This window comes from Aquarana catesbeiana, linkage group LG03 (assembly GCF_042186555.1).
Source record: "Aquarana catesbeiana isolate 2022-GZ linkage group LG03, ASM4218655v1, whole genome shotgun sequence".
Lineage (NCBI taxonomy): Eukaryota > Metazoa > Chordata > Amphibia > Anura > Ranidae > Aquarana > Aquarana catesbeiana.
The window spans coordinates 169,788,876-169,806,264 of NC_133326.1; the positions used below are offsets into that span (position 1 = coordinate 169,788,876).

The 17,389-nt window shown below is 38.8% G+C and overlaps 1 protein-coding gene across 5 annotated transcripts in view; it reads right to left on the reverse strand.

Moving 5' to 3' along the window:
• The window catches only part of FRMD4A (FERM domain containing 4A), a 566,280-nt gene that overhangs the window by 142,260 nt on the left and 406,631 nt on the right, over positions 1–17,389 (reverse strand). The gene's annotated exons all lie outside the window — the stretch shown is intronic.

A 17,389-nucleotide genomic window follows, 5' to 3' on the forward strand; every position in this document is an offset into this window, starting at 1 on the left:
CTATCAGACATATGCCAATGTACTTCAGTTTAGACCTTTTGCTTCCTCGAACACATAACTTGCCCTTAGGGTGTGCCTATTGCCATCTCACCCATGTTCTACCCTACCTACTCTCCACCTCTACCCTCCATCTCCTATGTTCTACTACTGTTCTATCCTGGTTATACTTCACCTTTCCCATGTTTTGATACCAATTCAATCAATAGGTCTTCTTGTCCTATGTATTTCTAAAAAAACAACCAGGAAATGTTTTCTCATACATACTTCACTTCTGTTGTTGGCTGTCAGAATGTATTTTACATATACAACACTAGGACAATATGATGTGATGTTCACCATTTTTACAACACTGAAACCTTAATAAAAGCAGATTAAACAGGAACTTTTCTCAACTTTTTATTACCAAATTCTATGTCTGCACCTAAATGGGAACACCTCCCTCATCAGTTTTGATAGAATATGAAACCAAAAAGAACCATTTATCCTCTGCAACCTCTTCCAAATCAGGTGATTTTGTGCACACACAAAATAGTCACCACCTTTTTTTAGAGAAAGAAAAACAGTCAAATGGGAAATTCAAGTGAATATCTAAATCCCCATTTGAAAATACATATATGTCAACTGTTTTACCTGGCAAATATTATGAATTTTGGACTATTTATTCTTGCAATATATCTAGCTCAGGTAATCTGCAAGTTCGCTCTGTTACTTTCTAGTTTGCCATTAATATTCTCTCGATCAAGTTCCCTGCTCATTGGATAGAGCTGAAGATGGTGGTTCACTGTCACTGTCCAATCAGGCTAATCAGACTAACGTGTAGAGATAAAACAGGTGACCACACACCGGAATCTCTGAACATAGAAATGTGTTACCTGTCTGGTTGTGTGATATACAAAAGGTGCATGAACCACAGGTTTAGCTTGGCAGAATTACAAAGTTTGGGCGGTAAAATAGTAAATATACAGAATATGTGTTGCCAATATGTATTTAGCTGTTTGCCTGACTTTAACTAGTTTTGGAGCATTGTCGAATGTCGGAGACTTCTGTCATTCACACGCTCTTGACTTATAATGGCTTATAAGTAAATTTTAGTACATTTTGTACTTTGTTACATTTTGTAAAACAGTTACAAATTTTGATATACTGTTTGATGATCAGGTATTATACAAACAACCAAAATATGAAAGCAAGAATTTAGAGATTTTAAAAATATGTGGTTTCTAATTGCATAGATCTTTACATACTGTTGAAATCTTTTGTTATGCAAAAAACAGTTCCAGAAAGTCGATGTCAACAGAGAAAAAGAAATGATCTTTTAACCTAAAAAACACTGTTTAAGTTAAAAGAAAATGTTACTGCTACGGACGTCTAATGTTCAACTGGCGACATCTATAATTTAATCTTTCATCCTTATCACTGAAAAATCAGACCATGTATTACCAGCATATCTCATTCATCTATTTAAACACACAAAGAAAAGCCATACACTACTCTAAATATCTATATTCAGGAAGAGGAAAAGGATAAATCTGTCAAGTGTGATGAATTCCCCTTGTTCACTGAGCTGTCAGTAGTGCTATATGTAGTTCTCAAATTTACCACAAGGAACTGAAACGTTTGTTGGCAGAAAAAATGGATTTCCGGTGGCTGAACCAGCAAAAAGGTATTCTTGGCACTGCAGAAATATAGGCCTTCATATCTAATCTGCTATGAGAGCTGAATGGATTATTTATGTATGTAGGTAAATGACTGATGAACAGGGCTAACAATGGTATGAAAGCGGAGAGACTACTGATAAATAAAACACGTAGGGCAATATTATAAAAATAGGTTTTATCGATAATAGGAAGATATGTAGAAAGAGGCATAGCTATGAAGCAGAGCAAATCATTTCCTAGTTGGTGTTCAGGAAGGAAATCATACAATCATATTTCTTCATATACAAAGTACCTGGTATTGTTGTACTATTGAGAAGCAATACTATATATAGGTATAAAAGTGGCCTGTTGTTGTGATATATAGTGAAGACTGCGACAATCTGTTGGTGGTCAAATGTGACAAAGAAAAGTTCAACTTGAACATTTAAAACTGAATATTTTTGGTTTATATATTTATTGTACTAGCTTATGTAGCATTCTATCCCTGAAAGAGCTTACAGTTCAATCAAAAGTGTTTTTGCTGTTTTGTTAGTGGAGTGCAGTGATACCAGTAAAGAAGTGTGCCGATGCTGTGGTGGTCATTGGAGAAGTGGGTGGATACAGGGTTGCTCAAAAGAGAAATGCACCAGTGCAGTGGTGGTCAGTGGCGAAGTAGGTGGGTACAGGGGTGCTCAAAAGAGAAGTGCACCAGTGCAGTGGTGGTCAGTGGCGAAGTAGGTGGGTACAGGGGTGCTCAAAAGAGAAGTGCGCCAGTGCAGTGGTGGTCAGTGGAGAAGTGGGCAGGTTTAATGTTGCTCAAAAGAGAAGTGCGTCAGTACAGTGGTGGTCAGTGGAGAAGTGGGCAGGTTTAATGTTGCTCAAAAGAGAAGTGCGCAAGTACAGTGGCAGCCAGTAGAGGATGTGCCTAGGAGTAAAAGCATAACAAACATTGCTTTGACAAAATTAAAATGTGGGAAATAAGTAACAGTATATTATTTAAAATAAAAAAGAAAGAATTGCCTTAGAAAGCTTGCATAAAAAACAATCGCAGCTATTTCTGAACAGTTGAGAGAACTGAAAATCATGTAATAAAGCATGACTACATAAAGTATACTGTATATTTAAAAGGTCATTTGGTTTTAAGTTTCCCACATAGAAGTCAGTAACACTCATTGCAATGCTGGTTCCCTGTAGGAATCTTGCTTTTCAAGACTAGTCAGTGCACTGATCCTGAGGTGAAGGTTGGCCAGTGAACTCTAAAAATCCAAACAGTGAATGTTGCAGAATACAGGATGCCACATTCCCATGAAAAGCTCCAGGCAGCAGTGAATGACATTCATTTGCTTTTCCCTCCCAGAATCTCTTCCCCTTTTTCCCTCAACAGGTCCGCACAGTTGAGATTGCTTCCCAAAGGAAGACAATCAGGGCTCTGTTCTTCTATGGTTCTGATTTTAATTAACAACCTCTTGAGGTATTGTAAGCCCCTTATTTAAACATCTCACGGACGAAATTACACCTTCTCATCAAGGTCATTGACACTGGTAACCAGGGGGAATCTCCGAGGCATTATGGCAGTACTTTATTTTCTGACCAGGCATGGACTTAATGTGAAAGAAACAAGGAACGTGCGGACCTACATCACTCACTAGAATGGTATAAATCATTGTATAATGGCAACACATAGTCTTTCTAGTTACTCATTATACTGCACTATGGTTAATCTCAAAATAGAAAACATGCTTTAATTAGAAGAAATGCATTTTAATTATATATGTTTGTTAAAAATATGTTTAATTGTTATTTTATTAATAGCAAGAAATTTATTAATATTTTTTTTTTTTTTTTTGCAAAATTACCATGGGGCTTCACAAAATAGGTGACATAATAGAATTATTCTCAAGCGGAAAAAAACAACGTGAATATTTTAAATAAAGTTCCTAATGATGCTTACAGTTATGGGTGCACCTGTTGCTTCCACAGGCTATAACATTTTAAGCATCAAGGGCAGTGGTGGCCCATCCATAGGGGGCGCACGGGCGCCGACCCCCACCCAGCAGTTACAAAAAAAAAGAAGACATTTTTTTTAAAAAAAGGTCCCTTAAAAAAATAAATAAATAGTAAAAAATGTTCTTTAAGTGCACTGTGTTTGAGCGCTAGAATTGGTGAACTATGGGAAGCACCATATCAATGCAATCATGACATTGCAGAGGAGGCGCTTCGTTTGCAGGCTTTTGACCTGCTTTGCAGCGCAATCCAAAGCACCAAGCAGCTTCCGCCCATAGTATTACTAAGGGTGGGAGCTTTGTTGTTCAAGTGAAGAGGTTATTGTCGAGTGACGTCGGCAGCTCCGTGGAACGCATGGCCCGAGTGGAGATGCCTGTAAGGTAAGTAAGTGAGGCTCAGGGCTGCATTTGATGGAGCACAATGAGGCTGCATTAGATGGGGCACAGTGAGGCTGCATTAGATGGAGCACAGTGAAGCTGCATTAGATGGGGCACAGTGAGGCTGCATTAGATTGGGCACCGTGAGGCTGCATTAGATCGGGCACAGTGAGGCTGCATTTGATGGGGCACAGTAGCTGTATAAGATTGGCACAGTGGCTGCATAAGATGGGCACAGTGGTTGCATATATTGGGCACAGTAGCTGATTTTGATGGGGCACAGTGGCAGCATTTGATGGCACAGTGGGAGCACTTGATATGGCACAGTGGCTGCATTTGATGAGCACAGTGGCTTCGTTTGATGGCACAGTGGCGGCTATTGATGGGCACAGTGGCTGCGTTTGGCACAGTGGCTGTGTTTGATGGTACAGTGGTGGCAATTGATTGGCACAGTGGCTGCGTTTGATGGCAGAGTGACCGAGTTTGATGGCACAGTAAGGCTGCATTAGATGAGACACAGTGAGGCTGTATTTTGATGGGGCACGGTGAGGCTGCATATGATGGGCACAGTGGCTGCATAGGATGGGCACAGTGGCTGCATAAGATGGACACAGTGGTTGCATATGATGGGCAGAGTAGCTGTATTTGATGGGGCACAGTAGCAGCATTTGATGGCACAGTGGGAGAATTTGATATGGCACAGTGGCTGCGTTTGATGGGCACAGTGGCTGCATTTGATGGCACTGTGGTGGCAATTTATGGGCACAGTGGCTGTGTTTCATGGCACAGTGAGGCTACAATTGATATGTTTTTTTTTTCAGAATTTTTCAGTTTGTTTGCGCCCCCCCCCCAAAAATTTTGAGCACCAGCCGCCACTGATCAAGGGTAAAAAAGTGTTTAAAGGAAGACAGTCATTTTGTTACATTAAGAAATCTGCTTTGCTCTTTCAATCTCTTGGTGCAGTGTAGTGAATGAAAGGGAGAAAATAATTGGTTGGAAATCTCAGACGACTTCCATTATGACTTACTGTATGACTAAATGTAAAACATTTTTGGGCCAGTACATATCTAAAAAAAAACTGGAGGTTAGAAAGTCTATGTCACACCATTATATGCATGTACAGTCAGGTCCATAAATATTGGGACATTGACACAATTCTAATCTTTTTGGCTCTATACACCACCACAATGGATTTGAAATGAAACAAACAAGATGTCCTTTAACTGCAGATTTTCAGCTTTAATTTGAAGGTATTTACATCCAAATCAGGTGAACGATGTAGGAGTTACAACAGTTTGTATATATGCCTCCCACTTTTTATGGGACCAAAAGTAATGGGACAGATTAACAATCATCCATCAAACTTTCACTTTTTAATACTTGGTTAAAAATCCTTTGCAGTCAATTACAGCCTGAAATCTGGAACGTATAGACATCACCAGACACTGGGTTTCATTCCTGGTGATGCTCTGCCAGGCCTCTACTGCAACTGTCTTCAGTTCCTGCTTGTTCTTGGGGCATTCCAATGAGTTCTGAAGCATTTTGCTGAATATGAGCAGATAATATTGCCCGAAACACTTCAGAATTCATCCTGCTGCTTTTGTCAGCAGTCACATCATCAATAAATACAAGAGAACCAGTTCCATTGGCAGCCATACATGCCCACGCCATGACACTACCACCACCATGCTTCACTGATGAGGTGGTATGCTCTGGATCATGAGCAGTTCCTTTCCTTCTCCATACTCTTCTCTTCCCATCACTCTGGTACAAGTTGATCTTGGTCTCATCTGTCCATAGGATGTTGTTCCAGAACTGTGAAGGCTTTTTTAGATGTTGTTTGGCAAACTTTAATCTGGCCTTTCTGTTTTTGACGCTCACCAATGGTGTACATCTTGTGGTGAACCCTCTGTATTCACTCTGGTGAAGTCTTCTCTTGATTTTTGACTTTGACACATATACACCTACCTCCTGGAGAGTGTTCTTGATCTGGCCAACTGTTGTGAAGGGTGTTTTCTTCACCAGGGAGAAGAATTCTTCGGTCATCCACCACAGTTGTTTTCCGTGGTCTTACGGGTCTTTTGGTGTTGCTGAGCTCACCGGTGCGTTCTTTCTTTTTGAGGATGTTCCAAACAGTTGATTTGGCCACACCTAATGTTTTGCTATCTCTCTGATGGGTTTGTTTTGTTTTTTCAGCCTAATGATGGCTTGCTTCACTGATAGTGACAGCTCTTTGGATCTCATATTGAGAGTTGACAGCAACAGATTCCAAATGCAAATAGCACACTTGAAATGAACTGGACCTTTTATCTGCTCCTTGTAAATGGGATAATGAGGAAATAACACACACCTGGCCATGGAACAGCTAAGCAGCCATTGCCCCATTACTTTTGGTCCCTTAAATGTGGGAGGCACATATACAAACTGTTGTAATTCCTACAACATTCACCTGATTTGGATGTAAATACCCTCAAATTAAAGCTGAAAGTCTGCAGTTAAAGCACATCTTGTTCATTTCATTTCAAATCCATTGTGGTGGTGTATATAGCCAAAAAGATTAGAATTGTGTCAATGTCCCAATATTTATGGACCTGACTGTATATTAATCTGAAATTCTGTAAGTATAGAGCAAATTCTAAATAGTATTGCACATACTGTTTTACTGTCTTACTAAGAACTGTCTTATCTAGGACATGAGGAAAATCCTGTGAGCATAAATGTCAAGGATGAATTCATAGTGTGTATACAAAACATTCTCATGACAATTATTTCAACTTACAAAATTGTTCATTCCTGTATACTGCATATAAACAATGGCTACACTTCAGCAACAATTTTGGTTGGTATACTGTCTGGTGTTCAGCACTGCAGTTTGTTTACTTGACCAGGTAGGTTTTATTAAAGGGATAAATATGACATCTGCCCCAGGCACTTCAGCAGGATGTCCACAAAGAGACTTGGAAGTCATTGAGATTGTCTCAAAGAACTGTAAAAGAGCCCAATATCTGAGCATTCTCCTTTGTTTCAGATGACAGTCTGTCTCTTTTAATTTAGGACATGAAGGTGATAATATGGATGCATGTTTAAATTATAAAAGGAACAATGCACAGTAAATTATTGATCCCTAATGTCTAAACCTTGACTTGTAAATATGATTGAGATCCAGTATGGTGGTAGACACCTTGGGTCCACTTAGATTTTGCAACAACTACGTACTTGACAGTGTAAGATGAAAAGTCACAGAGTTTTATTATAAGCAATCTAAAGGCTCTACACTAAAGGTATATACTGTATAGTTATCTCTGGGAAAAATGTCAACAGATAATAACAGCACACAATAAAACAATAATGCCTGTATTATGTACAAATAAGTAACCATATCTATGTTCCGCAAGGGAGGAGTCACACATTTCTGGTGGCGACTTATGGAGAAACCATTGTGATCATTCTCACAAAAATTATCTGTTGACTGTTCCCCCTAAAATATCTTATTTGGAGTGATGACCACTGTCCTGAAACAAGTTTACCTGATTTTATAGAAAACTATCATGTCATATCTATAGGTACCCTTTATGCATGCCACAAACATTAGAGATCAATTTGATGTGAAGACACAATCTGAGAGCTTAAGATCTGTTTTTAATGTTATCATTGATATGCAGGCTTGAAATGTCTGAGTGTGCTTCATACTGTCTGTGGCGTAGGTGCAACTGACTTCATTCAAAGATATTCCTGCCAATGCAGCCAGTCATTAGTTCCCTCAAATATGGATGGTCATGTGTATCTACTATGTATCCAAAAGAAAAGGAAAAAGATGGAACCTTGCCTGAAATCAGGTTGGGCAACAAATATAATTTAGAAACATATGGCTAAAATTACATAGCCAGATCTTATACCAATCACAGATCTTCCCACCTTCATATTAACTGGACACTGCTGGAACCACCAACATTGTTTCCCCATGACCTAGCTAATCAACAAATTGCACACTTGTGATACAAAGACATTTGTCTTCTTGAAGAAAATTTAATTTTCTTGACATTATGGATAATCTCTACATAAGAATGAGTGCTTCCAGCGATCAGAAATGCTTGCTATTGCTTTGCAGTTAATATCCACACAGCTTGCTTACCACTGCAATGAAATTGATTTAGATGCACCACTTGCAAATATTGGACTGTATATTGCCATCCTAGGAAGCAACCATTCCTATACAAATAACTTGATTCTGGTACAGTAAGTTTTTATGGGGGGTAAGAATGCAGCTCTTGGATTAGGTGCACTATATTTTATTGAAATTTCTTTTAAATGTGGTTTGAATAGAAGAGTGTAAAGTAAGCCTGGTAGTCCTCCATAAGAGTAACACTTACTTCAATTTTAAATTAGGAATAAAAATGGGACATGGAAGTAAATAAAATAACCACAAGAGATTCACACTCAAACTCAGTACATCAATATTTCACTCAAATTAAAAATAGTATTTTTTGCCCCCTCACTCGTCCTCTTATCCTATCTCCTACCTTCCCATTTTCCTGTTCTGCCTTCTGCTTCATTCCCTCTACTGATATTTACTATCTACGGTTCCTCTCCCACTTCCTGGTTGCCTGCCATAGAGGTCATATCTTTCCTGTCCCTTACCCCCAGTTTTGGGGTGAAACATCCCTGGAATTTTTTTCTTGTGCACATTCTGAATGCTAAAACACTCTAATGCCCTGTACACACGGTCGGACATTGATTGGACATTCCGACAACAAAATCCATGGATTTTTTCTGACGGATGTTGGCTCGAACTTGTTTTGCATACACACGGTCACACAAAGTTGTCGGAAAATCCGATCGTTCTGAATGTGGTGACGTAAAACACATACATCAGGACTATAAACGGGGCAGTAGCCAATAGCTTTCGTCTCTTAATTTATTCTGAGCATGCGTGGCACTTTGTGCGTCAGATTTGTGTACACGTGATCGGAATTTCCGACAACGAATTTTGTTGTCGGAAAATTTTATAGCAAGCTCTCAAACTTTGTGTGTCGGAAATTCCAATGGAAAATGTGTGATGGAGCCTACACACGGTCGGAATTTCTGACAACAAGGTCCTATCACACATTTTCCATCGGAAAATCCTATCGTGTGTACAGGGCATTAGGCTCCATGCACACTGGGCTTAAAAAAACGTCTGTTCTCTTGGCAGTAAAAAACGCTCATATAGAGCATTTTTGTACAAAGTTTAGGAGAGTTTTACATTTTTTTTTCTGCCAGTAAGCTCCAATCAGAAATGGGAACCAGAAGGCTGTTTTCCTGCCTCTAAAAGTTGAGCTCAAAATATGCCTCTAAAAGTCCTAATGTGCATGGACACATAGGAGAACATTGAGTAGCTTCTACATGCAGAACACAAAACTCCTGTAGAAGCAATATTTTTTAAGCCAGTGTGCATGGAGCCTAATAAGTTGTCTCCTTATATTGAACATTAGCCTTGTGAGGCCTTCTATACATGATGTTATTTTAAGCACCACATAAAGACTATGCACTATTTCTGTTCCTTTTGTTTTCTTACCTATAAATTGTTAAAAGCTCAATAAATATTGTTGAAAAAAAAAGTAAAGCAATAGTATTACCTATAGCAACTTGTCTTATGTTAATTTTCATACTGTAACTAGCACTGGAAATGTAACAGCTAAATCCAGTCAATTCCCATAGGCTTCAAATCCTATTTTCTTTGTAACACCCTGCCGGTGTGACAACAAACCGATCTATGAATATCTCAGAGGCATTCAAGCAACCCATGCCTGTTTTCTTTATACCAAATCTGTCTATGTCAATTATTGGTGGGGAGCTAGTTAAAGGAATTCATAGCCAGAAGGTAAAGAAAGGACAGTTCCTAGCAAAAAGACTTAGATTCTCAATGGTAGTGGCTCATTAGTGAATTAATAGGTTGGGCTCTTTGGAAACATATAATTTAAGAAGTGAAAATGTGAACTGTGGGGCGTGTAACATGAATTCAATCTTCAGAAACTGAGATCAGAGTATGAACAAGAGAGGGACAATGCATGGCTCTTAATAATATGCCATATTGACAGTTTTCAGTCAGGAAACTGCTTATCTCTACCAAGCAACATTTTGTTCTTAGACAATAGTGTTTAGTCAACAGGAATGCCATTTTCTATAGACTGCAGTGAGCACTAACTTCTTGGCAAGAAAGCATTCTGGCATATTGAGAATTGTTAGAAGCAACTGCTGGGACTCTGCTGTGACCTTGTCTTCTTTGTATTAAAAAGTACGCTGCGGTTCCCCTAGGAACACCCTGCTCTGAATACCCTCCTGTGATAAGTGCTATGCAGAAATCTCAGCGTCTCTTTTCATCTTCTGCTCATTTATATTGCACTGGGGCCAAAAGAATTTTTAGGAGAACAAATACAGGAAGATCCTTAATTTTTAGAGTGTACATTATACTAGCACTTCTTTTTAATAAAGCATAACATTTCCCCTCCCTTAACTAGAGGGAAGCTTACTAGCATGTTTGGAGACATTCCACTATCATATCCTAATTGCTTCACATTCCATCTATATCCTGTCTATGAACTGACAGCTTAATGAACAAGAGAAACTTACACTTTTATATATAAAGGCAGAGAGCAATGTTGAAAATTCATGAATTCACTGAAACCAGCTAGATAATCTTTCACTGACCTGACAACTAAATGTAAACAACTACATTGGTTGCCATTGCAACTCTGCACAACGTTATTGCTCTTTGCACTGCTTTTTTGACTAAAGGCACATTCTGATTATAATCAGCAACCTATTGTCTATGAGCTACCCACAAACAATTCTGCAGATGCTCAGTCGAGGCAATAGTGATTGGACAGGTTAGAAATCTTTGTAATGCCCTAATAGGCTGGCAGATATTTGCTGCATGCCTTTCGTACCCTGGTCCTCTGGCTAAGCATTAATAACCATCCAAGGTTCCTGAAGGTTTAATCTATTAGATAACCACCCATTAATGTCAATTGCCAACTGAAGACTGGTAGTTTTGCATGCTTTTATGAAGAATAACCCTCATTTATCAGTGGCTGAAACAAAGAACGGGTTGCATATAGTAGTCAGCACCCTTCTTTAGAGTTGCAGATATACCATTTCTTGTTTCACAAACCTTGGTAAATGCCTATGTTTCTGCTTCTAGGATCTCCTGGCTCTAGGGCAAAAGTAACCTTTCTCAACCAAGGTTCCATGGAACTCTAGGGTTGTTCAAGTCCCCCCCTCCTCCATCATATCCCTCTATACATGAGAGCCCTCCATCTAATCAGAGGCCCCTCATCATATCAGAGTCCCTCATGACACAGTTCCCCCAATGGCTCTGGCAGCATGGCAGAACATGGGACAAACTGCATGCTATATTTGCAGGAAAACCAATAGCACCAAGGTAAAAAGGTCAAAAAGGAGAAAAGCTGAGTTACATAATTTCAGAAGCAGTGTGATGATGTCATAGACCTGAAAGTGTTGACATAGTCTATTCTAAAGCACTGGGAGCATCCAAATATTAATCTTCAACTGGCTTCTGCTAAAAACAGGCATCACTCAAAACAGGAATCACTATTACAGCTGCAGCCTTGGCTAGGCAGCATCCATGGTAGTTTCTACAATGTAAATAAAGCCCAGTACACTATTTGATAAGAAAGCACAGCATAACCTTGTTAAAGCCCAACTCCGGGACAAATAAAACTCCTCCCTTGCAGCTGTCAGCTTTGCAAGGGTTAATTGATTGTTTCTATCTAGGGGACAGAAAAGCAGTTTTACTAATCTCCCGCTCCCCCAGCAGATGGTGCTCCCCTGTGCTATGGTGGTGGACTGTTCCCCAGCATCCCCACATCCAATGCAGGGCCTTTTCCCACCAGAGCATAGGGGAAAAGGGGTTGGAGATTGGTCTAGCAGCACGGAGGAGGCTGATGGAGCGGAAGATCAGGTAAGTTAAACTGTTTTACCAAGTCCCCTAGACTTGCAGCTCCCTACTGCAGGGGGGCATTTTTACTTTTACTGGTGTTCAGGTTTAAAGAAGAACTCCATCTTTCTGCACACTTTACATTGTTCCTTTGGGCCAATACTGCACTGTGTTCTGAGTACGAGCCTGTCTCATACCCGGAACACAGAAGAATCTAACGCAGCGGCGCTCAGCCGCTCAGAGCAAGCAATGTATTCTAGCGATGACTACAAAGCTTCCTCTGATTGGTTGAGTCAGAGGTTGTGACATGATCAGTCCGCCTCTCTGACTCAGCCAATCAGAGGAAACTCTGTATTCATTGCTAGAATACATTGCTTGCTCTGCGTGCCGCTGCAATAGACTCTTCTGCGTTCCAGGTATGGCACGGGAAGACTCGGCTCACACCCGGAACACAGTATGGTATGCTGTATGTAGCTGCAGCTACATACAGTTCATACCGCACATCTAGCTGCCTCACAGGTTAGTGAGGGACATAGTTTGTTTGGGCCAAGTTGGCCCAAACAAACTATGTAAATTATGTGTAAAGATGGTGTTCTCCTTTAAACTAAAGAAAGAAAATGTGTTCATTAGGAAGGTGAACCAACATAGGTTGGTGTGCTTGTAGGAAGCTTATTATTCTTAATATCTAATTATACCGAGCTAAAATACATTTCAGTTTAAAATATTAAGGCGTTTACATCAACCAGAGCAAGAGTTTTTATTTTGGTTGGTCAGTTTCTTTTTCAGGCCCCATAAGAAAGACATATTCACAGACATAATTTAGCCCAAATAAAGGTGGATGATGTATTTCTCAAGTATCACTTAGTCTTTAAATAATGACAACATTTCTACTGAGGCTGCAGTGACATTTTAGAGCTTTGCAAGAGTGTGCAAAATCATGCACAAAAAAAAGTGTAACGTGCTTGTGTTGCCACAAAGTTCGATGCTCAAAAAGGTGTGTTAGCCACTTTGCCACAGATAGGGCAGCCCACTGCATTGAATAAGCTGCCCTATGCTTGTGGAGTAAAAACATGCATTCACAGAATGCTAAATGTGAATGTAATCTCCTAGAGTGTAAGCTCTAAGGGTCGGTTCACACTAGGGGTGGCACGACTTGCAGGTCGCCTCGCCTCACACGACTGCCACGGCGACTTGCAAAACGACTTCTGTATAGAAGTCTATGCAAGTCGCCTGAAGTCGCCCCCAAAGTAGTACAGGAACCTTTTTCTAAGTCGGAGCGACTTGCGTCGCTCCGATTAGAACGGTTCCATTGTACAGAAAGGGAGGCGATTTGTCAGGCGGCTAGGTCGCCTGACAAGTCGCCCCTGTGTGAACCAGCTCTAACGAGCAGGACCCTCTGATTCCTCCTGTAATAAATTGTATTGTAAATCTACTTTCTGCCCTCAGCTCTGCGCAAACTGTTGGCGCTAAATAAATCATGTATAAAAACAATAGTAAATGTACAGTATCTCACAAAAGTGAGTACACCCCACATTTTTGTAAATATTTTATTATATCTTATCATGTGACAACACTGAAGAAATGACACTTTGCTACAATGTAAAGTAGTGAGTGTACAGCTTGTATAACAGTGTAAATTTGCTTACAATTGCGGCCACACATAATATTTGAGCCCAATTTGGACATTTTCACTTAGTGGTGTACTCACTTTTGTTGCCAGCGGTTTAGACATTAATGGCTGTGTGTTGAGTTATTTTGAGGGGACAGCAAATTGACACTGTTATACAATCTGTACACTCACTACTTTACATTGTAGAAAAGTGTCATTTCTTCAGTGCTGTCACATGAAAAGATAGAATAAAATATTTACAAAAATGTGAGGGGTGTACTCACTTTTGTGAGATACTGTAACTGTTATTCCGAGTTTAACAATAATAAACTCCTGGATTCCTCTAATTTCCCCCAGAGACACACATACTGTACAACCGACTGCGACTGTACAATATGTTGGTTTTGGATCAATGATATAGCCATTTGACAATAGAAAACATCCAGAAAAGAACATCAGATAAAAATAACACAATTTGCTTTAATACATTTTTTGATACTGAATACAGCAACAGTAAAGAAACTAAACTGCTCCAAATCGCTAATCTTTGTATTTGCTTTATGAAGTATAAATTACATGCTGCTACAATATAATCCTTGGAGTAATGTCTTTCGATGTTTATTACAGCCCTGTCATTTTAATCAGGCTGACAATATTATTGCTGAGGTTATAATGGTATCAAACATGGTTTGATTTACGTTGATGTTATATGGGGAAATGCTGCCACCTAGAGGAACAAATGATGTATTGCAAGTGTTACTTGATGGTACACACAAGAAGAGATACAACTATTTTGTTTTAAAACACAACATACAGTACCATATACTCTACATATTTGTCTCATACGTAAGCCTACAAATTTAGCATTTTAATAGCTTAAAAAATGGAAAAGCTAAAATAAGTCTAAGCTAATATATAAACCTAGCTAGCTAATGGAGAACCACGTACAGTAAATTTATATATAATTTAGCCTTTACATAGTGACATCTCATCCTAGTAACTAAGGAGGAACTAGTAACCCTACTTATGTATTTTAAAGTTGAACTATAGGCAATTTTTTTTTTTTATTTAGGATAGAGTAAGGGAGGGTTATAACACCTGTCAGATTTTTTTTCGCTACCTGTGCCCCATTGTGGAGATTTCCCTTCACTTCCTGCCCACAGCCAAACAGAAAGTGAGAGGAAATCCTTGTAAATGAAGGGAGTTTTTTGGGGACCCCCAGGTCACCAGAACTAGTGTCCCAATTGGAAGATTTTCTTTTATTTTCACTTTCAATAATAATGGTAAACAGGACAAATAGAGGGGGTGAATCTCCTTAACAGGGCACAGACAGCAGTAAAAACTGACAGGGGTTCTAATCCCTTTCCACTCTATCCAAAAATGTAAAAAATCCTGCAATGTGTACACTCAGACACAGTCAGGGGCCAAGGAATACTTTGTTGCCAGTACTAAACAAAGTATATTTAGTCTCGGTACTAAACAAAGTATATTTAGTCTCCTGCTATATTAGATTTAAAAAAAAAAGCACAGAAGAGTAAGGTTTTGGACTTTACATATACCTCTATAGTCACTATAAAAGAATAGATGCAAAAGTTTGTCTAAAAAGATTTGTCTTTTATTTTATACAATCTAAAAGAAAGCACATATTGCTAACAACAAAATACATTACAGTAACAGACGCAGTAAGACTTTGAAGGTCAACGTGTTTTTGCAGATCATCAGCTTCTTCAGGACCGCCAAAATTTAGTACATAGAAAGTATTTAATCATAGGAATTTAAAAACAAGTCTATAAAGAAAAAAAATATATATAAACATGGTCATCAGAATTACAAATTCATTAATTATTGGTACAGGTCAAAACAGCATATTTTCAAAGAATATCCGTACATGCCTCATGTGAAATACTATGGGATAAAAAAGAGAAAAACCCCCAAAGGGTAAAGCAACCCCCCAAGGGTAGGACATCCCAAGGATATCAAATAAAGATATATATACTTACTTGACCAATATAGCAATGTTGTCACATGCATACTTATGTGGAAAGAGAAAACAAGGGATCCAAAGAAAAAGCCTGCCGGCCCATGGGAAGGTGATCCTCAGACAGAGAATATGCGCCAAATTAACTAGGAATGCAAGACATAAGAGTATATATAAGCTGGGAACCATGTGTATAGATGAAAACAAAGAGGACCACTAATGTGATACTATAATGCTGAAAAGGCAAAAAAGACAAAGAAAAAGAACAATGCTTACCCATTCAGAAACGATAAATGGGTATAAAACGTGAATTATGATCAAGGGCAAGGTCCGTATGTATTGTGATTTATAAGATATAGTGGTAAAGGGTAATCTAACTAGACTGGTATTAAAATATATATATATATAAAAAAATATATAAATAAGGCAAGGATCAATATGTAGAAAAGTTAGGCAATATGTAGGCAATATGTAGTAAAAATTAGGCAAAAAAAACCCCCCAAAAACAAAAAAGAACAAAAACTTTTTTTATATTATTCTTAGGATGATGGAATCCGGACTAACCCTTTAGATAAAGATGTAATGCATATACACCTGTTAGTTAGATTGTCAAGGACAAAGCCAACAGCCTTGAAGAGATGTATTGATTATGGTGGTAAGAGGTATTAAGAAGTAACAATGGCCTCCCAGGTGTCAGTAAGATCCTTTAGAACCTAAAAAATTTTCAATAGTCAATGATGAACAAACTATTGACAGACTAAAATAAGGTAAAGGCACATAAAGTGTCGCTACCAATAGGTCTGGTCCTATGTTGAAAAAAAAAAGTCCTGACCTTAGAAAAATTTCTTGGATAGTGTGTCATGAGGGTGAGCCTATATTTATACCTGCCCGAGGGTCCTTCAAAGGCCGCTGGGTATGACGTGGGTGGGACCAGCAGGGCCTCTTCTCCCCCCTCCCACTATCCCCATAATGTGGGGATAGATGGGAGGGGGGAGGAGAGGTCCTCCAGGATTGATGTGGACGATCCTGGGACCGCACTGCTGGTCCCACCTACATCATACCCGGCAGCCCTTGGAGGACCCTCAGGCAGGTATAAATAGAGGCTCACCCTTATGGAGTTGGTCATATCTCTCTGGAGGATGAGACACACTATCCAAGACATTTTTCTAAGGTCAGGACTTTTTTTGCAACGTAGGACCTGACCTATTGGTAGCGACACTTTATGTGTCTTTACCTTAATTTAATCTGTCAATAGTGGGTTCATCATTGACTATTGAACCTTTTTAAGGTTCTAAAGGATATTACTGACAACTGGGAGGTCATTGTTATATCTTAATACCTCTTACCACCATAATCTAAACATCTCTTCAAGGCTGTTGGCTTTGACAATCTAACTAATGGGTGTATATGCATTACATCTTTATCTAAAGGGTAAGTCTGGACTCCATCACCCCCAGAATAATATAAAAAAATGTTTTTGTTCTTTTTTTATTTTTAATTATTACTATGTACACATTGATCTTTGCCTTATTTATATTATATATATATCTATATCTATATCTATATATATATATAGATATAGATATATATCTATATATATATATATATATATATTTTTTTATATCAATCTAGTTGGATTACCCTTACCACTATATCTTATGTATTACAATACAACCAGACCTTGCCCTTGATCATAATTCACCTTTTTTTTACCCATTTATCGTTTCTAAATAGGTAAGCATTTTTCTTTGGCTTTTTTTGCTATTCAGCATTATAGTACCACATCAGTGGCCCTCTTTGTTTTCGTCTATATACATGGTTCCCAGCTTACATATGCTCTTATTTCTT